A 27,284-nucleotide genomic window follows, 5' to 3' on the forward strand; every position below is an offset into this window, starting at 1 on the left:
TGATTTATCTTTTTTTCAATCAACATAGTATGAATAATATGATGTGGGGAGCACCCATGAAGCTTATGTGGCTTGGTTGCATGGCTACGGAAGGTTAGAGAAAAATAAATAGATAATGTGTTTAGAGTGCACTCCACTAAATATATATATATATATACTTTGGATCCATTACAATGGACCGGCACATCTATATCTATACCCCCTATATAGTGTGTGAAAAACTTTGAAAGTTGGTCGTTGGATGAAGCCAATCCGACGGTACAAAGATGGCAAATCCGAGCACTACTGGCCGTTGGATATCATCCACCAGATTCTGCCACATGTATAATCTAGAAGACTCCATGGTTGAACTTAATTCATGACTAACTTTGCCACAACTAAGCTTAGGCAAAGTTATTAGTTCTTCAAAACGAGAGAAACAGGTAGGCAAGCCTAAGGGAATCTTGCCACATTTTTTGTGTGTATGTCATGTGGGGCCTTAGTGTGGCTTGCCTAAGGTGTGGCTTGAACCAAACACTCACCTAAGTTAATCAAACTTGCCTAACCTTACATTCCACCAGATTTTGCCACATGTTAGAATCCAGAAAGCTCCACATGTAGAAGCATAATGCACAAACCACCAGAATCTCATGCGTGCAATGCATGTGTACCTTACTAGTACTAGTTGGTAGTAGTAAGAAACAAATTCCAGTTTTGGCACGAGCTCGTACTGCGGGAGCACCACAAGGACTGCCGCGGGAGTTACATTTCCCTCTCGAGGCCCACGAGACCGAACTTAAGTGGCTTAGTGCCCGGCCTATGAGTCAATGACATGCGGACCTCAAAAGCGGCTGGCCCACATGTCATTCTCATGGTGGTGGCGTGGTTCGCGACTCACTCATTCGAGATGAACCGACCGGTGGTGGCGTGGCCGTGGCGAGGGTGCCACAACTGGGCGTCGGGGCGTTATGAGGCGTAGATGGCCACACCGGCGGGTACTACCTGTAGTACTCCCTCCGGTCCTTTTTTACTCTGCATATTAGGTTTATCCAAAGTCAATCTCATCCAACTTTGACCAAGTTTATATACAACATTATAGACATTCTCCCTATCTCCCAGTTTATTTGTTTTGAATCTTTTCGTTTTATAAGTTTCAAATTCAAATTTAGAGCTCCCCATCACATGTTGATATTATAATGTCCATTAAATCGTTGTGTGCATGTATAATAAAGAAACAAATCTCGAGTTTGGCACGAGTTCGTGCTGCAGGAGCACCACAAGCCCTGGCGCGGGGGTTACATTTCCCTCTCAGGGCCGCTGGGACTGAGCTTCAGCGCCTTACTACACCTACCTTTGAGTCAATAACATGTGGAGCCGATAGGTGACTGGTCCACATGTAATGCTCCCATAGGTAGAGGGGTAGTGGGGCCAAGAGGGGTGAACCGCAGGTCGGGGACATGTGGTTTCATGGGCTCGAGCGGCGTCATGGGAATCACGGGTGGCTGTGCTAGAAACTTGATGCTCGTCGCATTTTAGGTGGCCCGCATGTCATGCACACAAGCTGTCATGTCTACGGACACATGCACTGCATACCGATCACTGGAAGGAGTAGCAGAGAAAGCTATATATGCGGATAAATAGTTCCTTATAGTCAAGCGGACCCGCGCTACTACTCTGTTCCAAAGACATGCACACCATCAAAATAGTCCATCTATATCAATATACATCGAGAGGGAATAATTTTTTTACAAGAGAGGAAATAGTTCATCCATCCATAATGCCCTCCTGCCGGTGCAGCCTTTTCTTCTTCTTCTTCTTCTTCTTCTTCTTCTTCTTCTTCTTCTTCTCATTTTCAGTGGGAGACGGCTTCGCAAAAAGCTCTTTGGACCTTGCAGCTATCTCGAAACTCACACGGGCATCGAGGGTAGCATATTTTATCCGCTCGTACGTCAAGGGATAATTCTCCCATCCAGACGACCTTAATGCCATCGTCTCGTCACCCTTCTGAAGATTTTTACCGAGCACAAAATTTTCTACGTTGAATAGGGATGGTGTCTATTTATCACAATCTTATACAGGAATTTTGATTCTGGTTTGTAGCTCAGCGATGCTTTTCAAATCAAGGTTGTAAGGCTTCAACTTCTTTTTGTCCCCTTCGATGGCTGCCCCACAGAAGTGTACGTCCTCCCGAGACAAGAAATCGTGAAGCTCACGTGGTATGGAGGGCGAGTGTATGATGAGGTACACCAAAACATCATCTTCGTGGCACAGCTGAAGGACAGCGGCGCACTGGATCTTCCCAGGGGCATGCTCCATGTACTCTGCGTCGAGACCGATGATCCTCGTCTCTACCTTTTCAAGGGAGTTGGATACATTGTTGATCCACTACCGAACAACCCTTGGGTGGATGGTTATGGTGGAAACTATGCGCATCGAGCCTTCGACGAGGACATGTTGGACGCTAAAAACCTGCATCTCGATCTCTTCCTCCATTTGGAACCGCTGGAACGGAGGGCTATGGTTTGGAGAATTAGGATTAGATGGCTAGTCTAACTGAAGTAGTAGATGATTATTTAAAGAGGTTAAAACAATGTGAACACAGTGGGTTTGGATGCAAATGAAGACGAAGGGGAGGTGAAGAAGCCGAGGAGAATCGGTTCCCGATGGAGAAGTAAATGGGAGAGGTGGCATGCAGGCAGTTGATTAGACGGCTAGGTAGACTAAACGAAAAGGCTATGCGGGTAGACTGATGAGTCATACCTGTTTGTGTACGTGTCCATCCTTCATGATAGGTGGGACCTATGCAAACAGATAAAAAATGTGTCGTAGTTTTTTTTTTGAGCGCGTGAGTGGGAGACACAACATTCTACATTTTTATTTTCACTTTTCAGTTTTACATGTAGATTTTGACCCCAAAAAACACATGGTCTTTTTAACACTTTTCAGTTTGCATTATCCTGGATATAGAACATGGATCTCTGAATAATTTAAATATTCTGAATAATTCAATAATTGACAGAGGCATAACAATTGAAATGTAGCTTCAAATGTCAAAAATTAGTGTCCTGGATACAGAACATGGATCAGTTTCCAGTTTGCGCAACACTTTTCAGTTTGCATTATCCTTCTCTGAATAATTCAAATGTCCTGGATACAGAACATGGATAACACTGTATATTTAGTGTAGAATCTTTTTAGTACTTTGAATTTTGGCCACTACTTCTACTGTTTAGTAACTTTTCTGAATTTTGGCCACTACTACAGTAAGTTCATGTGAGTAACTATAGTAACTTCAAGTGAGTCACTCCATTTCTGATTTTTTTTACATAAAACTAACCATGATATTTGTTCCTCTGTTCTGGTCATAATTATAATCTGATTGCTGAACCCTTAATCATTCTCATAATGTTTACATGATGCACAATTATACTGCCGTCAAAACTACTCCATACACACATTGTCGAAACTGACAAGATGGTGGTGGAGGTGGGAATAAATGTTCAGTATTGGTGCATTTTTTGTGCTTACAAAATTCAGATTCAATTTCACTACCAAAAGAAAAGAAGTGGAGATTAAATGTTGCTTTCCACTTACTTCACCTGTGTGTAACTCTTTTGGTGCATTTTCTGCAGAACCTATGTGTAGCTGCAGCATACAGGCCAGTTCATCAACTGCTCGAAGAAGAAAAGAAGGTGGCATTCCCTTGCCTTTAGCATACAGGCTAGTTCACTTAATGTCCTCTGGTGCTATATTTCTGAGAACACACTACACCACGACACTGCATCCCCAACAACCAGGTTGGATGGGAATACAGGTTCCGCCAATAGACAGACGGTCGGGAAAGACTATTGCCGACCGACCTTGTCTGTTGGGAAAAGACCAGACGGGAAAGCCCTTTCCCGACCGACATAGATTTCCCGACCGACTACTTGTTGGTGATGGGGTATCTTTCCCGACCGACATTCTGTTGGGCCTACCCTGGGCCTTTCCCGACCAACAGTCTGTTGGGGCTATCATGGTCCTTTCCCGACCGACTATGTACAGGGAATTCTTTCCCGACCAACAATCTGTTGGGATGCCATGGGCCTTTCCCAACCGACAATATGACATTGTATTCTTTCCCGACCAACATTATGTTGGGCCTGGCATTGGCCTTTCCTGACCGATTGTTAGACAGTTTTTTTTGCCGACCAACATCCATTAGCCCTCCATAAGTGGACTTAAATTATCCATAGAATATACATCAAGTTACAATGCATGTCATCCAAAAATATTGAACCAGATGCAAACAATAACATACATTTCAATAATTTTCACGTATAAATACATCATCTGTTATGAACTAATGACCATCCAACTTTCCTATAAAACTAGTGGAACTAATTAAGTAGAGGAAACATTATGGTTTATTGCCTAATAGCAAAAATACCATGCTTTATTTTCTAGAATTTGTTTTAAGAGGCACATCATCTGCCTTGGCTCCTTATAGTGGGCAACTACATACACATCCTCTCAGCATTCCACCAAGATCCTTGTGTCGTTCTAGTACTTGACAACAAAGCCTTCCTTCTACATCTTATTGGAGAACATCCTCCAATTTGAAAATCTGCAAGTCAAAATCCCCAGTTAATATTTCCACATGATAACGGGAGAACGTGATATTTTCTCTAAGCTGCCTTCAATATCATTTCATACCAAAGCAACTAAAGAGAATTCATTATCACTGATGGGAAAAGGGGTACCTTTCGCTCCCCTCTTTTGTGTTTCCTGCAACTTCTTTTGCTATATCCTGAGATACACGAAAGGAGTAAGAAATCTAGAAGCGAAAGCATTTGCTAAATGATAGGATAATTCTCTTCAGGACATGGGGGGTAACGCTCTTGAGACAATTCCTGCATAAATGAAAGGAGTAAGAAATTAGATGATTAATAATAGGTAGCAGCGAAAGCATTTGCTAAGCAATGAATTTACCTATGGGGATAGGTGGAGCCTTCAATATTTCCAAATAAGTGACATGCTCAAAGTCCTCTGTTGTAGGCAAGCCACTTGCTATCACAAACAACAATTTAATATCTCCTTCTATCGTTACTTCACCAACAAACCAAGGCTCCAAATCCTGGTAAAAGTCATGGTATGACTAGTAATGTGAAAAATACTCTGAAACAAGAAAAAGAAATGGTTCTGTAATCAGAGGGTGGAAAATTACTTTCATAGACCATCATAAGACACCACAAAAAAATTAGCCTGACAAAATCAGTTCGCCTAGACACTGTTAGAAAATGCAGCAGAAAGAAATTCTTATACAAGAGCCACCTCTCGAATGCAAAGGAAGTGACATATTTGAATGTAACTTTGAAGCCAAGATCTGTTTGTGACCTTTGTCCACCATGCTACTACAGTTTTCCAAATCATTCACTGAAAAACAACAGAAAACAAAACTTTATGTCAAGCCTGCTATCAAAAGAAAAAACATGTGTAACCAGTTCATGAAAGTACCTTTTAGAAAACTACAAAACAGTAATGAAGCTTAATTAACTGCTGCACATAAAGAACTTTACTGCTTCAAGGGTTTCTCTATTTCCATGAATCAAAGCATCATAGATTTCTTTTAAAGATATTATTAAACTTACGGACTAGTTCAAATCTGCACACTACAGCACATAGAGAGAGGGGGGAGAGGAGGGAGAGGCCAAGTGAGAGAGTGAGATCTTGCCGATGTCGATTATAATGTCTCGATTATAATAAGTCGTTGGTAGGGAAATCTGGTGTGTAGTGTAGTGATTAAACAAGTCTCGATTATAATACACTATCAGAAACTGCATTTTCTTTGCTTTGTGGAAAGAACACGGTTAGACGTTGCTGTTGCGCGCAATTGGACTATAGTATTGAAATGCCAACACAGAGGAGCATCTCATTCTCAACAACACAAATAGTAATAAATACAGAGAAGTCAATAACCATGTGTTAACACGTTGATCCTCAACTGGAATAACCCCAACCCGCCCACCATTTCCAGAACGAGCTGATGGGTCAGCAGAAGTGTTTGTTTCTTCTCTTTAAAAATAAATAAGACAGATTACTCTATTGGCATAGGCAAAAACAACTAGTGTGTGTGATCTTAAGGTCAGCAGAAGCGTTTGAAGCACTATTTGTGTTTATACAATTCATTATGTATATAAAGAATTGCCCACTACATACCTTTTTACTACTTTTAGTTGTTCCTCCATGACCCCACCATTTTACCTTTAGAATATCAGCTCACCAATCTGGTGTTTCTCTAGTTTTCAGTTTTCCACACTCAGAATGCTACATGCAATGGCAAAAGGTACAAAAAAAATTCAGAATACTTGTCTATTTGAAGTTGGGTCACAAGAGGTAACTTAAAATATGTACTGGTGAATGTACAGATTCTGATTGCAAGAAATAAATACCTTACTCATTTATAGCAGCAGCAGATCATCCACTGTTTGCATAATGCACCAGTATGTTCTTTCCATCAAGCAGCTGAATCTATCATCATGTGCCAAAAATGTGCTATCGTAAGGAAAAAGAACTGTGCACCTATTATTGCATATTATCCTACAGGAACTTGACTTCTGCTATACCTAAAGATGTAGTGAAGCGCTATTTTACCTAGTCGCTCATCTTCTCCAATGCCGAGATGCTTCTCTTTCGAAAGAGAACTTGACGAAACTGTATCCTTTGGATGTCCTCGCAAGGGATGTCATATTGCTTCCACTGCCAGCTAGCACATCAATCAGCAAGAGGACAAGCCTAACAAAATCACAGGTCCAACATCAAGAAGTTAGAACAGGTATGTTAGGACTACCTTCGAGAACATCGCCATGCTGAGAGAAGACGTTGTCAAATGACTCTAGTTATCAGATGTATGAGATACCTTCGACTTGCCATGCTGCTCTTTGGCTCTAGCACTGCCTGCCTACAAAAAAAGAATTAATTGAAGACATAGCACCATCTGGCAAGAAACATAAATGAACTTGATATACAGTTAACTTAAGTAAGATACCCAGTACGTAGATAACTCACTAGACTCACCAATTGGTGGGGAGGCAGTGGCAAAGAGGGCGGGACATCACTGCGCCACCTGCCGGAAGCTCGTGAGTAGCCGGAAGCAGGAATCCTTGTGCACAAGTGCCCTGAACATATAAAGAAAACAAAAGGCTAATTGTGATTCTGGAGCTATTTATTTCATAGCAGGGTTAAATAAGCTGAAGTTCTTGTTCTCAGAGCATGAAGATTAAATATAGACTCTTATATTTGTGACAATTCTACAATGCTCAACTGAAAGGCTGAACCATTAGTATGATTATTTGGACATTTTGTGCAACCTGAAGGTAGTTCTCACTTCTCAGTGTTGTGCTTTACAAATGGATCTTCAATTAAGATATGCAAGCAAGACATACATACCAAGTAATCACCACATCAAGTCTGAGCTACCAGGAATGGATGCTCAAACATACCACTTGGAGTGTTTATTTTGTGACATGGACGGAAAAAATATTGAAAGGCATTACTGAATATATGTAATGCGTTTTCTGATTTCTAATTGTCATGATCAAGGGCTCTGGACCAATATTTATTGGCATGGTAAGCATGTATCGTTACAGATACAGTACAATTACTGCTGTAATTGAGAAATTCAATTCATAATTGTTGCCCTCTGATGTCAATAGTTTGGTTCGGTACTTCAGTTTATTTCTAACCCATGCATTTTATTCAGAGACATTGTGCAATAAGATACTCAGTCACAAAGCAAGCATCATATCAATTTTGTACTGTCCGAAATTGGTGCCTGAGTGTATTTTCAGTTCAGGGATGTGCATGTATATAGGTTGACCTTAGCACATCACTCAAGTAAAAGTTAATTTCAGTGAATTAAAAGAACCTTTATCTTATCTCGTTATTAGACTGCAGAACAAATGTTCCATTGATCTATTGCCTAAATTTGAATGTTTAACTGTGTCATTCTCTATCTTACTGAAAACACAGAGATGAAATTGTTCTTAACTAACAGTCCCTTACCCATGTGTAACCAATTCGTCAAAATACTTTTTAGAAAACTATAAATCTGCACACTAGGGTTTCAAATCTGCACGCTGCAACCAGGAGGGGGAGTGGAGGGAGAGACCACAAGAGAGGGAAAGAGACCTTACCGCTGTTGTTACCGCCATGGATGGCTACCTGTTGGTCACCGAAGGTTGGTTGGCAGAGATGGAGGCACATGTCGCCGGAAGCAGAGGGACCAGAGGCCGCCTACCTCGCTCTGGACCAGGGAGCGAAATGACCTTGACCCCTTCAGATCTGGCACCATGGGAAGGAGTGGAGAGGGAGGGGGGGAGTGGGAGCCGGCTATGGGTTGGAGCGGTGGCGCCATAGGAGGGAAGAATGAGGTCGCCTCTCTGGGCCGGCGGCGTGCGTGGGGAACGAAAGGGGCTAGGGTTTCGTGCGTGGGGAATGAAAGGAGCGTGGAGCAGTGATGTGCTTGTGATTTTGAGCGAGAAAACTTCGCGGGCTGAGCCGGTTATTGGCGCTAAAAATTGGCTACTTGCGTGCGAGGCCCATGTAGCATCGGACTATCGGTCGGGGTTATTTACCGACCAATGGTCTGTTCGCCATAATAGAATTCCCGACCGACTATTGGACGTTATATGTTGTAGTATTCCCGACCGACAATAGGTCACTGTACATAGATTTTCCGACCCACAGTCTGTTAGAAATTTTCGTGGCTGACTGTGGGTCGGCAATAGTGACTTTTTCCCAACAAACGTCGGTAGGGAATTCTGGTGTGTGGTGTAGTGACATCCAAGTTTTTACTTATCACTTTGCTAGCATTCACAAGTCTATTGAAGCATGCATGTCTTTGTGAATCTTGCTGTCTACTCCAAGTAGATGGTGTGTAGCCCGGCAAAGGATATTAGTACTTGGTGCATTCTAAGTTTAAAACCACTCTAGATTTACAAGTGTTTACTGAAGATGACAAGTGCTTATTCAGTTCTAAATTTGAAGTAGCTAGTAGACGAATAGTATTCATCTTTTTCTGTATATGAAGAAGAATAAACCTAGCTAATTCAAATAATTCCAATTTTAGGGACATGTTTTTATCAACTCTTAGTTAAGGGGTTGTGGCAATTTTCAGTTTTCAGTTTTGTGTTGCTTGAATTGATTCTACAGGAATATTTAGGGAAGAGTCATGGCTATGCTTAGCTCTCTGTAAAATGATGACTGAAATTGGGCAATTGGAAACTTTAGGTATGTTTGCAATTGGACAAATGGTGTATAAATCCAAATAAAGCAAGTAAATTCAAATGATTCAAATAAATCCAAATAAACATGGTTGATATTTAATTTTGCATAAACCTGGTTGAGTATTACAGAGTAATTGACAACAAATTGACCTGATTGGAATTCATACAGCAATAGTAACAGTTAACTGAACTTCTTTTGCGTGCATTTATCACTCTAGAAAACTTTCAGTAACAAGTGAGCAGCCTCTGCATTTTCTCAGTGAACTTTTGAGTGCATTTATCACTTGTTGGAGTATGCTACAACTTCTGCAAATCACAAAATCCTTTAGTTTACATCTCAGTTTTAGCAAACACTACAGTTTCAGTAAAGGAGTCATAACTGAATTACAGGCACTGTAGTTTCTCTACAGTATTGGAACACTGAACATTTTCAGTTAACTGTAGCAAGAAAAACTTCCAAAAACTAGCAGATCTCCAAGAATGCCAAGAGTATTACTCAATGAATTTGATGGCATCAAACTAAATTTTCACTATAATCTCTTCATCATTTAGCAGCAGTGTACAGCCTTTGTCCTGGATTATTTCTCTAGCTTTGTATCTCCTGACTGAATTTTCTCCGCCTGTATTGAGAACAGCAAATTCAGACTCACAGCAACAAATTGAATAGCAGCAGTAGCAGAGGCGGGAGTGGCGGCAGAGGCGAGGCAGGGGAAAAGGCAAAAGCAACATCAGAGGTCCACGGCGCCGGCGTCGTCCACCAGTAGCAGCATGAGAGGCGGGAGTGGCCGGAATTGTCCACGGCGCCGGCGGACTAAGCGGACGAAATCGGAGGCGCAGGTGGGCGGTAAAGGTGGGCGAACGTGGGCGGCGACCTTCAACATGGCCGGCGGCGTAGCTCGAGGAGGGCGCCGGCGTAGGTCGCCTTCACGGCGGGCGGTTGAGCTGGTAAGCCGCGGCACAGGTGCAAGCGGGCGGCGGCGCTCTTGTTGGTCATGGGCTGGGCCACGGTTCTGGTGTTGGTCGCGGCGCAGATCCAGGCAGGCGGTGGCGCAGGTGGGTAGCCGGCGATGGCAGCAAGGCGCGGGAAACGGGGGAGGAGGAAGGAAGGAGATGGACTTCTTTGTGACGTGTTTAAAACTCTGTGGGTTTTTTTGCAAAAAAACAAATACACTGCCCTGTGGACAACTTTTCCCGAACGGAGGGAGTACTAGTTAAATCCAAGCTATGGGTGTGAAGCACTGATATGCGAGTACATTTGATTGTGACCTGTTCTAATTTTGTACCTGAACTTTTTTTAGAAAGGCTTGTACCTCAACTTAATGTGCTAGCAGAACTTATTGTGTTGTCTGTCTGTTTTCTTTGCACAACATTCAAGATATTTCCCCATCATTGATGAAGACGATGAACCGTTATGTACGACTTCGTTGATTTCAACATAGCCCTTCCCGTAGCGATCCACTGCTTCCATCCTGATTGTGCCGCCTGCGTGAAATTTTTGTATGCAAGTTCAGCGTGCTATGATGTTCTATATGATTGTGTCAACTATATAAGTTTTTACTGAGCATCAGCAATGCATATGGCTGAAAGATGTATTTACGAGCATCGACCGATGGGTCTCTCTCTCTATCTCTCTCTCTCTCTCACACACACACACACACGCACACACACGCACAGACGCACAAGTGGGACCCGTTGAATTATTTATTTGCTCGTGACAGCTTTTAATTAGGTTCCACTATAATCTAACTTTTTTCTTAAGTTATTAATTGAGCTCATTGACTTCAAAAAGTTGTACAGAAGCCTTGTTTGGGCCTTTCCGGTGTCACTGAATGTGGGCTGAGTAACCATGTTAGGTTGTACTGTACTACATAGGCCTTTTTTTCAACATCAGCAATGCAACTGGGCCGACAGTTGTACACAATATCCGGGTCAACTTGTTATTCTCTGCCCCGCTGGGCTGCAAACTTTCCTAGGAGGTATGCATTAGGCTTAACAAGAAAATGGACTTTAAGAAATAATAAATGGGATGTAATTATAATAACTGGACAGTTACTATGCACCAAACACGTAATTAGTTTGAAAAATATATTATTTTTGGAATTTGAAAATTTTAATTTTATTACTTTTTGCGCGCGCAATATTTCGTTGGATTTTAACGTAATACAACTTTATTTTGAAATTATATTTGACCTCACTAGAAATTTCGGATAAAAATATTTCGGATCCCATCAAAATGTGGGAATTTTTTTTGAATTCTGTTTTGAGCGGTTGTTTGAAATTATTAATCGTTGTCCTAGCTATAAGGTGGGTTGTACTTTTAACAAACTGTAAATGGGCTGTACTAAATTCCATTAGAATTAAAAAATGGTCTGTACATTCTTACAAATCACAAATGGGCTATATGTTCTCTGCCAAATCCGAGCTGTGGGCCTACTAAGTTGACGCGTACCAAGGGCTTTGTCAACTTAGTCAATATAAACGATTCTAGCTGCAGTGATCGTACAATGTGCATCCAATGGACGTAGTGCTTCTTCAACCTCTGGTCTTCTTGCTCCAGCCGCCCAAAGTAGCGCCCAATGTGTCGCGTGCTCCTGCCACCCGTGGCCGGCTGTGATGCCGCAGAGGCCTCACAGCCCCATACTACTCCCACCGCTGGCCAGGCCATCCCTCTACTCACCCACACCCCCTGTTATTCTGCGGCAACGGCAGCCTCACACCGCAGCCGAACTAGTGAACCCTCGTACTCCTCTCTGCACAGGCTTCCACTGCTGCGTCTTCCCCGGCTCCGCGGCGTCCCCTTCCTAGGCCTCGCCATCGTCCAGACCACCGCCCTGGTGCTCTCGGCGCGGCGTGGTCAACGTGGTCAACGACCGACTTCCATCGGAAGAGTACTATACGTGGAGAGGCTGACAGCTGGGTCCAGGCGGCCGCAAGGAAGTGCCTCCTTATTACGCACAAAATAATTATTCCTCCACCTGACAGCAGGGACCCACCAGACGGGCCACCTTATTTCGTGAAAAAAATGTTTCCCCCCTGACTGCTGGGACCCACCGGACGGGCCAGCGTATTTCACGAAAAAAACGTTCCCCCCGCTGTCATCTCGGACCCACAGGAAGTGCCTCCTTATTACGTACAAAAAAAATGAATACTCCCCCTGCTAGCTGGGACCCACCATGGTGGGAGGCTGACTTGTGGGCCTACTAAGTTGATTGGGATGGGGGCCTTTGTCAACTTTAGTCAATATGAACGATTCTAGCTCCAGTGATCGTACGATGTCCATCCAACGGCCGTAGTGCTTCTTCAACCTTTGGTCTTCTTGCTCCAGCCGCCCAAAGCAGCGTCGGTCGTGCCGCGTGCTCCTGCCTCCCGTGGCCGGTTGTGCTGCCGCGGAGGCCTCACCGCCCCCTACTATTCCCACCGCTGGCCAGGCCCTACGGCGACGGAAGCCTCACACCGCAGCCGAACCAGTGAACCCTCGTACTCCTCTCCGCGCGGGCTTCCACTGTCGCGTCTTCCTCGGCTCCCCGTCGTCCACCGCCCTGGTGCTCTCGGCATAGCATGGTCAACGTGGTGAAGGAACAACTTCCATCGGACGTGGACTATACGTGGAGAGGCTGACAGCTGGGTCCACGGCCGCAGCAAGGAAGTGCCTCCTTATTACGCGGAAAATAATTATTCCTCCACCTGACAGCTGGGACCCACCGGACGGGCCACTGTATTTCGCGAAAAAAAACGTTTCCCCCTGACTGCTGGGACCCATCAGCTACATCTTCGCACGCAAGGAAGTGCGTCCGGGCAAAAAAATGATTCGCCCCCCTGACTACTGGGACCCACCATCTACATCTTCGCAGGCAAGGAAGTGCCTGACAGTTGGGACCCACCTGGTCGAAGCATACGTAGCGTTGTCATTCTGGTCGTGAACATGTACGTACATATATACTGGTGGATGTAGAGGCGCGCACGTGTCATAGTAGAGGCACGTACGTGTCGTAGTAGAGGCGCGCACGTAGCATGTACACATACGTACAGCGGCCAGGGTGCAAGAAAGAAAATACGGTCATGTATGTGTACATACGGGCGGGGTCTCGAACGCCTACTCGCGCATACGTACGGCCAGGGCTCGTGTACATGTCTCGGTCGGAACGGAGAAACATCGTCGTCGTCGTGTTCATGGGGAGGCAACGAAATGCGTCGTGTTCATAGGGAGGCAACGGAATGCATCGTGTTTATCGGGAGGCAACGGAACGCATGGGAGCCAATCGGCTGGGTTGGAACGGAATGCGTGGTCGTGTTCATCGGGAGGGCTTGGACGGAACAGGCGATGGAAACGAGGCCTGGCGTACCGCACAACGGAGGAAATGGACCTCCTACATTCGGAACGGGGTCCTGTTGATCGGGAGGGGTCTGGCGTACCGCAAAACGGAGGAAACGGACCTCCTACGGTCGAAACGGGGGTCCTGTTGATCGGGAGGGGTGTGGCGTACCGCAAAACGGACGAAACGAACTTGTGTTGGAGCGCTACGGTCGAAACGGGGGTCCTGTTCATCGGGAGTGGTGTGGCGTACCGCAAAACGGACTCCACGAGATACTGTTCATCTCCACCGTCGACCTCCTCTAGCATCCACGGGCTACCGTCGACCTCCTCCAGCCTCCACGGGCTCCTATTCATCCATCCTCCACCGCGCGCTACTCCACCGACTACTGTTCAACCACCCCTCCACCGTCTACTGTTCATCCAGCCCTCCACACCATGGGGTCCTGTTCAACCACCCCTCCATGGGCACGCCTCCACCGTCTACGGTTCATCCGGCCCTCCACCACACCACGGGGTCCTGTTCATCTAGAGGCAATGCCACCGCTCACTGTTCATCCACCCCCCCCTGCAACGCTCACTGTTCATCCCAGAGGCAGCATCGATCGGCTTCAGTTAGCAGCTGTAGTGAAGGAATCGCTCGATTGGGTTCAGTTAACAACCATCAGTCGATCGCTCGGGTTCAGTAACGCGTAGCCTGCAGTGCAATCGCTCGGGTTCAGTTAGAGCCCAACGCCTTGCTCGGGTTCAGTTAGAGCCAACGCCTCGCACACGCGCGCGTACGTGTACCAGAGAAACGCGCATCGCTCGGCCCCCGACCTCCCACCGTAATCGGGAACTCCCCGAAATTTTCCTTCCCCTTGCTTCTACCACGGTTTTTTCCATCATGGACGGCCCAAAGAATGTCATGCAGCTGCGTCTCTGGCCCGCCCAGGACGAAAAGCCCATTTTCTGTCATGATTTTTTGTCATAGAAGTAGGAGCCCACCACATCTATGATGATACCGGGTTTTGTCACAATTATCGTCATAGAAGTGTCATATGTATGACAAAAAAATTCGTTCGACCCAAAATGTCACGGATGTGTCTTTTTTTGTAGTGCTAGCTAGGCATAAAAACAAGAATGGATCTAGGTATTATCATCTTTGGTAGGCAATTCTTCAATAGAACACTTATAACCCTTGGGAGTTTCCTTCTTTTTATTAATGATCAAACTCCTAGGTAAGAAATCAAGAAATTCATTTAAGCAAAAGGTTCCTTAATGACAGCGAAGAAGTTGGGGTCAACACTTATTGATCTGAGATCCGCATTTTCCTTACTAGAAGATTCACCCTTATTTTTAGGAACATACATTAATTTGGCAATTTTGGTAGTAGGAGGATTTGGAGTATTTTTCACGGATGAAAAGGCAGACCCTAAATTGGTAATAATATGCTCAAGTTTACCAATTCTTGTGGAATCTGGATCTATTCTTTCGTTAACTATAGGTTCTTTTTCTTTAAAAAATTAGAGTAACTCCTACCTTAGATCCATATTGGATGATTTGGTTGTCGATCTTTTTATCCAAATTTTCAATCAACTCCACAGAGGCAAATTTATTTTCAATAATTTCAAGCCTTTCCATCACATTTTCCAAAGTTAAAATAGTTCCATTAACCAAAAGAGGTGGTGGCCCAAACAAATCTATCATAGCATTATAAGAATCAAAAGTATGGCTACCCAAGAAATTCCCTCCGGTAATGGTATCAAGAATATATCTGTTCCAAGGAGTGATGCCTACATAAAAATTGCAAAGAAGAACGGAAGTGGATTGCTTCCTAGTAGATCTATTCTGAGCATTGCAAATTCTATGCCAAGCATCTTTTAGATTTTCTCCCTCCCTTTGTTTAAAATTAAGAACTTCATGATCGGGAGTACTAACAATGATAGAAGGATTAGCCATGACGACACACGGCGACACAAGAAGCAAGCAAAAAGGAGGCGAACGGAAAAGGAGGGCGAATAAAACGGCAAGGGTGATGTGGGGGAGAGGAAAATGAGAGGCAAATGGCAAATAATGTAATGCGAGGGATAAGAGTTTGTGATGGGTACTTGGTATGTCTTGACTTGTGCGTAGATCTCCCCGGCAATGGCGCCAGAAATGGCTTGTTGACGGGAGATCAAATCTTGACTTGACTTGGTGCAACCTCCCCGGCAACGGCGCCAGAAATCCTTCTTGCTACCTCTTGAGCACTCTGTTGGTTTTCCCTTGAAGAGGAAAGGGTGATGCAGCAAAGTAGCATAAGTATTTCCCTTAGTTTTTGAGAACCAAGGTATCAATCCAGTAGGAGACTACACGTAAGTCACCTCGCACCTACACAAACAAATAAGAACCTTGCAACCAACGCGATAAAGGGGTTGTCAATCCCTTCACGGTTGTTGCAAAAGTAAGATCTGATAGAGATAATAGATAAATATTTTTGGTATTTTTACGATATACATTGAAAGTAAAGATTGCAAAGTAAAATAGATTGGAAACTTATATGATGGAAAATAGACCCGGGGGCCATAGGTTTCACTAGTGGCTTCTCTCAAGATAGCATAAGTATTACGATGGGTAAACAAATTACTGTCGAGCAATTGATCGAAAAGTGCATAATTATGATAATATTTAGGCATGATCATGTGTATAGGCATCACGTCCGCGACAAGTAGACCGAAACGGTTCTGCATCTACTACTATTACTCCACACATCGACCGCTATCCAGCATGCATCTAGAGTATTAAGTTCGTAAGAACATAGTAACGCATTAGGCAAGATGACATGATGTAGAGGGATAAACTCAAGCAATATGATATAAACCCCATCTTTTTATCCTCGATGGCAACAATACAATACAACACGTGCCTTGCTACCCCTGCTGTCACTGGGAAAGGACACTGCAAGATTGAACCCAAAGCTAAGAACTTCTCCCATTGCAAGAAAGATCAAACTAGTAGGCCAAACCAAACTGATAATTCTAAGAGACTTACAAAGATAACAAATCATACATCAAAGATTTCAAAGAAGAATCAAATATTGTTCATAGATAATCTTGATCATAAACCCACAATTTATCAGATTTCGACAAACACACCGCAAAAATAATTACATCGAATAGATCTCCAAGAAGATCAAGGAGAACTTTGTATTTAGATCCAAAGAGAGAGAAGAAGCCATCTAGCTAATAACTATGGACTTGAAGGTCTGTGGTAAACTACTCACACATCATCGAAGAGACTATGGTGTTGATGTAGAAGCCCTCCGTGATCGACTCCCCCTCCAGTGAAGCTCCGGAAAAGGCCCCAAGATGGGATCTCTTGGGTACAGAAGGTTGCGGCGGTGGAAATAGGGTTTTGTGGTGCTCTCGGATGTTTTCGGGGTATGTGAGTATATATAGGCGAAAGAAGTCGATCAGGGGAGCCACGAGGGGCCCACGAGGGTGGGGGCGCGCCTGACCCCCTGGGAACGCCTCCCTGCCAGGTGGCCTCCTCGATGCTTCATTGACGTCCACTCCAAGTCTCCTGGATTGCGTTTGTTCCAAAAATCACTCTCGCAAATATTTCATTCCGTTTGGATTCCGTTTGATATTCCTTTTCTGCAAAACACTGAAATAGGCAAAAAAATAGCAATTTGCACTGGGCCTTTGCTTAGTAGGTTAGTCTCAAAAATGATATAAAAAGGTATATTAAAGCCCATTAAACATCCAAAACAGATAATATAATAGCATGGAACAATCAAAAATTATAGATATGTTGGAGACGTATCAGTATTGCTGACACACACAGTACTCGAGGATTTATAACAGAGTTCAATCACACACTTATTACATCGAATGTCTCAAAAGAGAACTTATTACAATAATATGGCTGAAGGCCATCTAAATAAGATAACAGCGGAAGCTTTGAAGGTAGAAGAGTCCATCCAACTCCACGGCAAAACTGAGTGCATGACAACGACCTGGCGCAGCTTACTGGTCGTCTAAAAACTCTGCAACATAATATGTCGCAGCCTATGTAGGTCAGCACATGGAATATGCTGCCAAGATAACACTATGGAGCAATGAACAAGTAACAACTATCACTACATGCATATTTTGGCTGGAGGAGGCTCTATGGTTAAATTTTTGCATAAAGCTATTTTTCCCTACAACAAAGGAATATGTTTTATTTAACTACAAAGTTGGTTGAAAACATTGAGAAGGTAACCCCAACTCAATCCTAGTTAAAAGATAACAACCCCACAAGTTAATTAAGTAGAGTGATGAGATCAACATAATAATTCAAGTACCAGATACTCGAGATGTCCATAACCGGGGACACGACTAATCATGATTAGTTTGTACGTACACTCTGCAAAGGTTTGAGCACTTTTCCCCACAAGACTCGATCTCCTCCGTGGTATTTCTCGCACTGCAAGGTGTTTGAGAAACGGATGACCGAGACACATTCTTTCCGAAGAGGTCCCCTTAACCGATAGATAGGCCGGTACACCTACAATCCCCTACATCTGCTAGCCCATCATGGAAAGGATTCCCACAACTTACTCAACTATGCGAGAGCCCATAATGGCATGTGGCTGCACACGGAAGTTTCTAGCATGAATAATCTTATGATCCCTTTGAGCCTGGGTGCGAACCATAGGATGATCACACGGGTACCCCGGGATCTCCTTGGACAACACTGGATTCCCCAGGTGCCCACACACCAATCCACCCAGATGTGTATTAAAGTAGCCACCTTAAGTTAAACCTTAGTTAACAATAACTCACATCTTTCATGAATTCTCTCAAAACCAAACCACATCTACGAGCATAGCATAGCAATATAAGCATAACGTAGTAGCTCCCCAGGGTTTGATGTAAGTTAATAGGTTCTACCTCATCAACTACTTCCCAATACCCACATGTTATCAAATCCTACTCATGCAATGTTTGAGGGTTGAAACTAATGCATAAAACTGGGTATTAAAGGGGTATGATCAAAGTGTTACTTGCCTTGCTAACGATCGGAAAACCCTAGAGATTCTTAGTAGCAAGCCTCGCACTCCGAAAACTATATCATGAACAAACAATAGCATACATAAGCACTCAAGCATAATATGCAAGTGTAAAACTCAAAAGAAAAGATCCAAACTAAAAGTACTAGTGAAGAGCTTCGATTTACAAAAAGAATAAATCGAATCGGAGTTACGAAACTCAAACTACAATCAAAATAAGTTCAAATTCAAATCTGCTTGAAACCAAATTTTAAATTGTCAAAACCATGTTCAAGTTGATTATATGGAAAGAGGGGAACAAGATGAAGACTTTGGCGTTGGTCTCATAGGATTTGGATAAATGAACAAAAAGTAACAAGGGTTTGAAGATCAGGGACTAATCTGTAAGAAAAGTATTTGCGGATAGGTCCCTTGCCGAAAATAAAACTAAAAAGAAAAACCTAACGAACGAACGTTTGTAAATAGAGGCTAACGAACGAATATGTTCGCTAACTGAGAGTAACGGGTGAGCGATGGCTAATTAACCTAATAAAAAAATAAAAAAACCGATCTCATCTAAATTAAAAAGAAAAACGAACAAAAACCGAAGAAAACTGAATGGTTTTTGTACCGGTCAACCGCGGCGGCGAGGTCAACGGCGAGGTGGCGAAATCCGACGACGGTGAGGCGAGGCGGGGCTCCGCGGCGACTGCGGTGGCTGGCGGCGGCGAGCGGCAGCAGCAGGCGGCAGCGGTGAGGCGATGAGGAGGCGGGGTGGCTGGCCTTATATAGGGCACGAGGGGGGCCTTGCTTGCGGGAGGAGGAGGCGGCGAGGTGGAGTCCGAGCCGGACTCCATGGCGGCGGCGGTCGGGACTCTCGAGCGGGAAGCGGCGGTGCTCGGCTGGGCCTCTGGCCCAGTTCGGTCCGACGGAGTTTTTTTTTTAAAAAATCTTCGCGAAAGAAAATATTAATAAAATATAAAAAAATCTAAAAATACCAGAAACAATTTTCACCGTCCAGACCTAATATTTAGGACAAGATGAACATTTTTCTGGACGAAAATGCAATTTTCAAAAATGCATGTTTTCTCTAATCAAATAAAATAGCCATAAAATACGAATAAAATAATAATTTGATTTTTTTGAAAAAAAATCTTCTCCAATATTTCTCTGTTGTTGAAGAAGTCATTTTATCTTCTCTCATTTATTTTTGTTATTGGAAATAATTGGAGAGAAATTATAAAATCAAATTGATCCTCTTTTCAAATTTGGAAATAAATTCAAATAGGAAAATTTGTGAAACCTCCAACTCTCTCCTTTGGTCCTTGAGTTGCTTAATATTTCTAGGATCACAACCAAATGCAAATAAATATACGATATGTATATGATGTCCTATGTATAACATCTAAATTGAAAATTGGGATGTTACATGTCCAGGGCTCACGCTCATGTATTGGGCGAAGATTGAAAAAATTGAGAACATCAAAAGTATGAAACAATTGCTTGGCTTGTCATTGGGGTTGTGCATGATTTAAATGTTTTGTGTGATGAAGATAGAACATAGCCAGACTATATGATTTTGTAAGGATAACTTTCTTTGGCCATGTTATTTTGAGAAGACATGATTACTTTGTTAGTATGCTTGAAGTATTACTGTTTTCATGTCAATATTAAATTTTTGTTTTGAATCTTATGGATCTGAATATTCTTGCCACAATAGATAAGATTACATTTATAAATATGTTAAGTAGCATTCCACATCAAAAATTCTATTTTTATCATTTATCTACGCGAGGACGAGTAGGAATTAAGCTTGGGGATGCTGAGACATCTCCAACGTATCTATAATTTTGATGCATTCATGCCATTTTATAATATTTTTACATGATTTTGGTATGATTTGGTTAGAACTAACCCGGACTAACGCTGTTTTCGGCGAACTACCGTGGAGTTGTTTTTGTGTAGAAATAGAAGTTCTCGGAATGCGCCGAAAATCAACAGAGATTTTTTTTTGGAAAATATAAAAAATACTGGAATGGAGAGTTACCGAAGGGGAGTCCCGTGGGCCCCTAGAGGGTGGAGGGTGCGCCCCCTACCTCGTGGACTCCCTGTGGGGCCCCAGACTTGTTCTCAACGCCAACCTCTCCTATAAATCCCCAAACTTCCAGAACTTAACCTAGATCGGGAGTTCCACCGCCGCAAGCCTCTGTAGCCACCAAAAACCAATCGGGACCCTATTCCGGCACACTGCCGGAGGGGGGTTCCATCACCGGTGGCCATCTTCATCATCCCAGCGCTCTCCATGACAAGGAGGGAGTAGTTCACCCTCGGGGCTGAGGGTATGTACCAGTAGCTATGTGTTTGATCTCTCTCTCTCTCTCTCGTTTTCTTGATATGGCACGATCTTGATGTATCGCAAGGTTTGCTATTCTAGTTGGATCTTATGATGTTTCTCCCCCTCTATCTCCTTGTGATGAATTGAGTTTTCCCTTTGAAGTTATCTTATCGGATTGAGTCTTTAAGGATTTGAGAACACTTGATGTATGTCTTGCATGTGCTTATCTGTGGTGACAATGGGATATTCACGTGATCCACTTGATGTATGTTTTGGTGATCAACTTGCGAGTTGTGTGCCCTTGTGAACTTATGCATAGGGGTTGGCACACGTTTTCGATTGTGTTGGCTGGTTGAATAGATGAATTTGAGATTGTGTGATGCATTTCGTATAATCAAACTCACGGATACTTGAGGTGACATTGGAGTATCTAGGTGACATTAGGGTTTTGGTTGATTTGTGTCTTAAGGTGTTATTTTACTACTGACTCTAGGGTTGTTTGTGACATTTATAGGAATAGCCCAATGGATTGATCGGAAAGAATAACTTTGAGGTGGTTTCGTACCCTACAATAATCTCTTCGTTTGTTCTCCGCTATTAGTGACTTTGGAGTGACTCTTTGTTGCATGTTGAGGGATAGTTATATGATCCAATTATGTTATTATTGTTGAGAGAACTTGCACTAGTGAAAGTATGAACCCTAGGCATTGTTTCAACGCATTGTTATACCGTTTTTGCTCACTTTTATCATTAGTTACCTTGGTGTTTTTATATTTTCAGATTACAAAAACATGTATCTACCATCCATATTGCACTCGTATCACCATCACTTCACCGAACTAGTGCACCTATACAATTTACCATTGTATTGGTTGTGTTGGGGACACAAGAGATTGTTTGTTATTTGGTTGCAGGGTTGTTTGAGAGAGACCATCTTCATCCAATGCCTCCCATGGATTGATAAACCTTAGGTCATCCACTTGAGGGAAATTTGCTACTGTCCTACAAACCTCTGCACTTGGAGACCCAACAACGTCTACAAGAAGAAGGTTGTGTAGTAGACATCAAAGACCACTATCCACATCTCCAGAAGTGAAGCCCTATTTCCATACAACCAATCATGATACTTAGATTAATCATCACCACCAAAAAAATTCCTGCTGGTATAAACAAGAAAAGTACAAAACAGAAAAATGAGCATGTATGGCCAACGGGTATGAACAAGAACAATGAGCTGATTAGTATGGAAGGAAAGAGGAGGACCGTGGGGACGAACTGTTGTTGCTGGAGTTGCGACGCCTCCGACGAGGAGGAGCGGACTATGGGACGACAAGGACTTGGAAGTGGCGAGAAGCACGACGTCGTCCCCCTTCCCCCTCCTCTAGTGGCAGCTGGCCCATCAACAGCCTTGTTGCTCCTTCCCTCACCTCCGTCCCCATCACCAGCCTTACTGCTCCTTCCCTCACCTCCGTCCCCTGACTGGTCACCACCATTGCTGCTCCTTCCCCCACCTCTGTTCCTCACCTCAACTGCGCAGATCTGGCTGCAGATCATCCTCTGTGACCTAGAGCAGCAGATGATGAGGCCGGCTGGACGAGGAAGAGGAGAGGCTCACGGTAGGGGGCGGGATGGATGAATGAAAGGGCGGTGGCATGCAGAGAATTGAGGGAGACGAGGCAACGACGCCTGAGGGTATGATGGTCGCGGTGACGCGGGGCTCAAAGAAGGTAGGCGATTGGGCCTCTGGGACAGGATGAGAGGGGATTGGGCTAGGTTTCACCACAACCGCAATTTTGCATAGGACACTCTTTTGGACTCGAACCCACATTTCAACGCAGGTCCGTGAGGAAGGATGGCCCAGCCATCATCCGCTCAAACCAAAAACCATGATGTGAAGTAAAATAGATGTTCAAATGTTTAACAGAGAGTATAAAAGGACCAAAAACTTTACAACAAGGTGAATTGAGCGAGCCAGATCACTTGTGTGACACAAATGCCCCAGGTGAGCGGGTGGCATAGCATGGTTTATAGGTTAGATAGCACCAAACCCCTGTCAACTTCGTTTTATGAATATTAAACGGCTTATTTTGGGACCTGCCGGTGCCAAGAAATGACGATCTAATGCTCCTGTAGGAAACTAGAGACTGTGTAAATGTGAATCAGTTTTTTTCTTTTGAGGGAAACTGTGAATCATTTCTAGTATAGAGTATTGCCACACTACTCGTGAATCTGGGACCAACATCAAATCTATATTTTTTAACCCAACATATGCCCTGTTATTCAAAACTTCCAACTTTCATCGTATGTACGTACTTTCTCTATGTCACATTTGAAGCACATGGAATGATATTGTATTCTGCTCATGACAGCGGTGGAACAAGACAAACCAACTTTCACAACTGGAGTTAAAGGATGAAAACAAATACTCTTTGCGTTCATAATTCTCGTCGTGGTTTTAATTCAAATTCTAGTACAAAATGAAGGACTGAACTTGCATTGCATTGTAATAGCCTAAGAATACTATCAATGGTTTCATATGCTTCAGCTGCCTACACTTAAGTTTCTGCAAACCAAGCTCAATTCCTTATTCATTCACAACAAGTTTCATCTCAAAGTGATTCTCTCACTCGGAGTAGTTTTCATCACAGGGTTAATGTCATGAGTTTACTAAAATTTGTACTTACCAAAGATTTTAATAAGTTGCCCGATCCCCTAGGGTCCATAATATTTGAGGAATATAAAAAGATACAGCAGGAAATGTGGTAAATATATTCCTAGCCATAACATTTACTTTTAAACAATTAAGAAAGGTACATACAAGTATTCAAGCTCAAAGATCTATGAAGAAATCCGATTATAATATAAAATGTGCTTTCTGCATATATTATCTAAGCATGGATAATAAGTTCACATGTAGCTTATGCTTAAAACAAGCTTGTACCTCCTATCTAAGAGCCACTAATCAGAAGTGGAGACAGGAAGTAGAGTTTCAACCAGAAGAAAGAATACTATCTAGTAGGATTAGAAACTTAGAAAATAGAATAAACAAACAAGAAGTAGAGCTAGAAAAACTAGAAGATGGGTTAGAGAATAGTAAAGAGCGAGAAGATAATGTTGCTAAAAGCACGAAGATTAAATAACAAAGGGTAACAACAAGAGATAAAAATGGAGAGAAATTAATACCATTAAAAGATGCAATAACTAGTTTTGGAAGTAAATATATCGTTTGGTTACCATTCAAAGAAGTGCTAGGGATAAGGATCCCAGTTAGAATAGTTTTGAGGCCAAATATTTCCTATAGAATATTGGTGCTATTAGATACGGGTTGCACAAAGAACATCATCCATGATAAATATTTTGTGAGATGTCCCTAAATAATTGAAACCATAGATGATAATAAAGCCGAAGTATCTACTGATATGTCTGGAATAAAGAAAATCCATAACCAATTGGCAAATAATATTGAAGATTACATAAATGGCACGAAATATATAATAGATAATATTACAATAACAGATTTATCAGTGATAAATGGTGATATGGTAATAGGGTTAAGATTTCTACAACAATCTTCAAAACTCATAATTATACATGGACAAGGGGTTACATTTATTCCATATCAAGATAATGTTCCAGACATATCCGAAGTATGGAAACAAAGAAAGGCTTTACAAAATGTACAAGTATCGAATTTAGATGATGAATATAGCACAATTAAGACCCCCTTGATTTCTGTAAAGAAGAAGAACTTAGTGAGACCATAGAAGAATATCATATAGAAAATACATGTACATAATGTATAGGGTTACAATCATTCTCGCCAAATTGGCATAGAGATATAAAATCCAAAAAATATATAGACAAGATTGTACAAAGACTAGATAATATACAAATTATTGGGGAAATACCAATGAAATATTGGGAAAAGAACTCTATAGTTTGCAAAATTAATATCATAAACCCGGATTATATAATTAATTCAGGACCAATAGAAGCTACTCCTAAAGAGTTTGAAGAGTTCGGAATGCATATTGAAGTGTTGCTAAAATTAAAAGCAATTAGAGAAAGTAAAATTCCTCATCGGTCTACTGCTATTATAGTTAGAAATCATGCTGAAGAGGTAAGAGGTAAATCCAGAATGGTAATTAAATTTAAAAGGCTTAATGATAATATGATAGAAGATGCATTCAAATACCTAATAAGCAGGAATGGACTAAAAGAATACAAGGAAGCAAATGTTTCTCTAAATTTGATTTAAAAGTGGGATTTTGGAAAGTAAAAAATGGCCGAAGAATCTATCCCTTGGAGAACATTTACCTGTCCACAAGGTCATTATGAATGTCTAGTGATGCCATTTTGCCTAAAGAATGCTCGTGTGCTATTTCAAAGGAAAATGCAAAATATATTTAAAGATAATTAAGCATTTATATTTGTATATGTAGATGATTTATTAGTATTCTCAAAGTCATACAAATGGCATATAGCCCATCTTGAATTGTTCTTTCGGAAGGTAGAACAAAATGGGCTTATATTATCCAAAAAGAAGATGGAAATTTGGAAGGAAGAAATAAATTTCCTTGGTCATGAAATAGGAGAAGAAAAATACATTTACAAGAACATATTGCAAAGAAAATATTGTTGTTTCCTGATAATATGAGTGATAAAAAGATTTTACAACAATTAGAAGGAACTGTAAACTATGCAAGAAACTATATAGATAACTTAGCAAAGATAGCCGGACCTTTATATGCTAAATTAAGAAAAAAATGGTCAAAGATATTTCAATTCTGAAGATATAAAACTAATAAAAGCCATCGAGGAAAAATTCAAGAATTTTAAACCCAATAGAACTTCCTTTAGAAAAGAAATACTTTATAGTTGAAACAGATGCATCCAAGGTAGGATGGGGAGCTATACTAAAACAAAAGCCTAATAAATATTCTCCAAAAGAAAAAGAAAAAATATGAAGATATGCTTCAGGAAGTTATAAATTAGAGACATTAAATAATATTGATAGGGAAATCCTTGCAGTAGTAAATGCAATAAATGCCTTTAGGCTATTTCTAGGATTCAAAGAATTCACAGTAAGGACAAACTACGAAGCTATATGTCGATATTACAATGAAATTAATAGTAAGAAAAGCACAATAAGAAGACGGGTCTTATTTGGAGATACTATAGCCGAGAATGGATATAACATAATATTTGAGCATATTAAATGTAAAGATCATAGTTTACCTAACATATTTTCTCGTTCATAGGTTTTACAAAAATAAAGAAAGGGACACTCGGCGGTGAAGTGAATGTCTTTATATTTTAAGATGATAATAAATTGAAACTATTTCCACCAAATACATTCAATATCAAACCGAAGAGCCATATCCGTATTGATGAGATCCAATGATGCTTATTGGATAATCTTTGGTATCGATACATAGTGAATAGAGAAGAGAAAGGATACATGTTATCTCATCTCAATAGTCTCAAAATATTCCAAAGTCAGGAAAAATTGAAGTACGGAACGAAGAACCTTTATGTATTATGTTTGATGGAAGTAAACCAGGAATATATGTGTCATGGGAAGAAGTTCAAATAGAGAAGTTTGCAGCAGAATGAAGAAACGAAGAGCTAGCATTCTAAGATATGATAATATCAATGATCCCTTGAAATGGGCAACGTACATAATATGACAAGATTATTATATTGACCTGAAGGCTAAAGAATATATCCGGAAGCAAAGAGGCATAGATAAAAAATATACCCGCTTCAGCAACTCCTACAAAGGGAGAAGCATCAATCTCGAAAAATATAAAGAAGGAAGAATCCCCAAAATATCATACATATCAAGAATGCCTTCCAAAAGGAATTGACCCTCTAGGTAGTGAATACATAGATCAAAAATTGGATAAAAGAATTGAAGAATTGTCAAAAATAATAAAGAAAGAATTAAAAGAGGAAATCCTATAAGAATTAAGACAAGAAATAGATGCAAATTTTGAAGAAATAAAGAAAGAACGTGATAGAAAATATAATTTCCATCTGTCTGATGAAGATCGCATGGACATATTTGGGCATAGGCAGCCTATTGAATAGAAATCCATATACCTAAATTGATATTATCAATTATTTCGGTGTGAAGGACCTATACCCAAATATTGATAAACAAGAATATTGATAAAGTATTATCAATAATATGGGTGGGGTAGGCGCATACAAAAAAACTACATCACAAATATTTCTGCAAGAAGCAAAGCATGATTCGCATCACGAAAGGTTAAGGAGAGGAGTTAAACTTAATTCCTCAATTAACACAAGTGCCTTCATGCAAGTTCAAATATTGAGCCATGCATTGATGCCTTATATTATACTATAAGGCATACAATGGTGCATGCAAGG

General features: G+C 41.8%; 1 long non-coding RNA gene across 7 annotated transcripts; it reads right to left on the reverse strand.

The window, feature by feature from the left end:
* Window positions 1-4,260: 4,260 nt before the first annotated feature.
* Window positions 4,261-8,485, reverse strand: LOC123152606 (uncharacterized). Of its 7 annotated transcripts, none has more exons than XR_006476271.1 (10): window positions 8,154-8,480; window positions 7,036-7,136; window positions 6,809-6,919; window positions 6,585-6,717; window positions 6,411-6,489; window positions 6,178-6,285; window positions 5,293-5,394; window positions 4,951-5,136; window positions 4,722-4,871; window positions 4,276-4,585 (listed from the first exon to the last, which is right to left on the reverse strand). It is a non-coding gene; the product is annotated as an uncharacterized lncRNA (long non-coding RNA). The 7 variants fall into 7 exon arrangements; XR_006476267.1 differs by having other exon boundaries at window positions 4,277-4,585; window positions 6,585-6,753; window positions 6,878-6,919; window positions 8,154-8,479; XR_006476270.1 differs by having other exon boundaries at window positions 4,277-4,585; window positions 4,951-5,095; window positions 6,613-6,753; window positions 6,878-6,919; window positions 8,154-8,478.
* Window positions 8,486-27,284: the final 18,799 nt, after the last annotated feature.

Source organism: Triticum aestivum, chromosome 7A (genome assembly GCF_018294505.1).
Source record: "Triticum aestivum cultivar Chinese Spring chromosome 7A, IWGSC CS RefSeq v2.1, whole genome shotgun sequence".
Taxonomy (NCBI): domain Eukaryota; kingdom Viridiplantae; phylum Streptophyta; class Magnoliopsida; order Poales; family Poaceae; genus Triticum; species Triticum aestivum.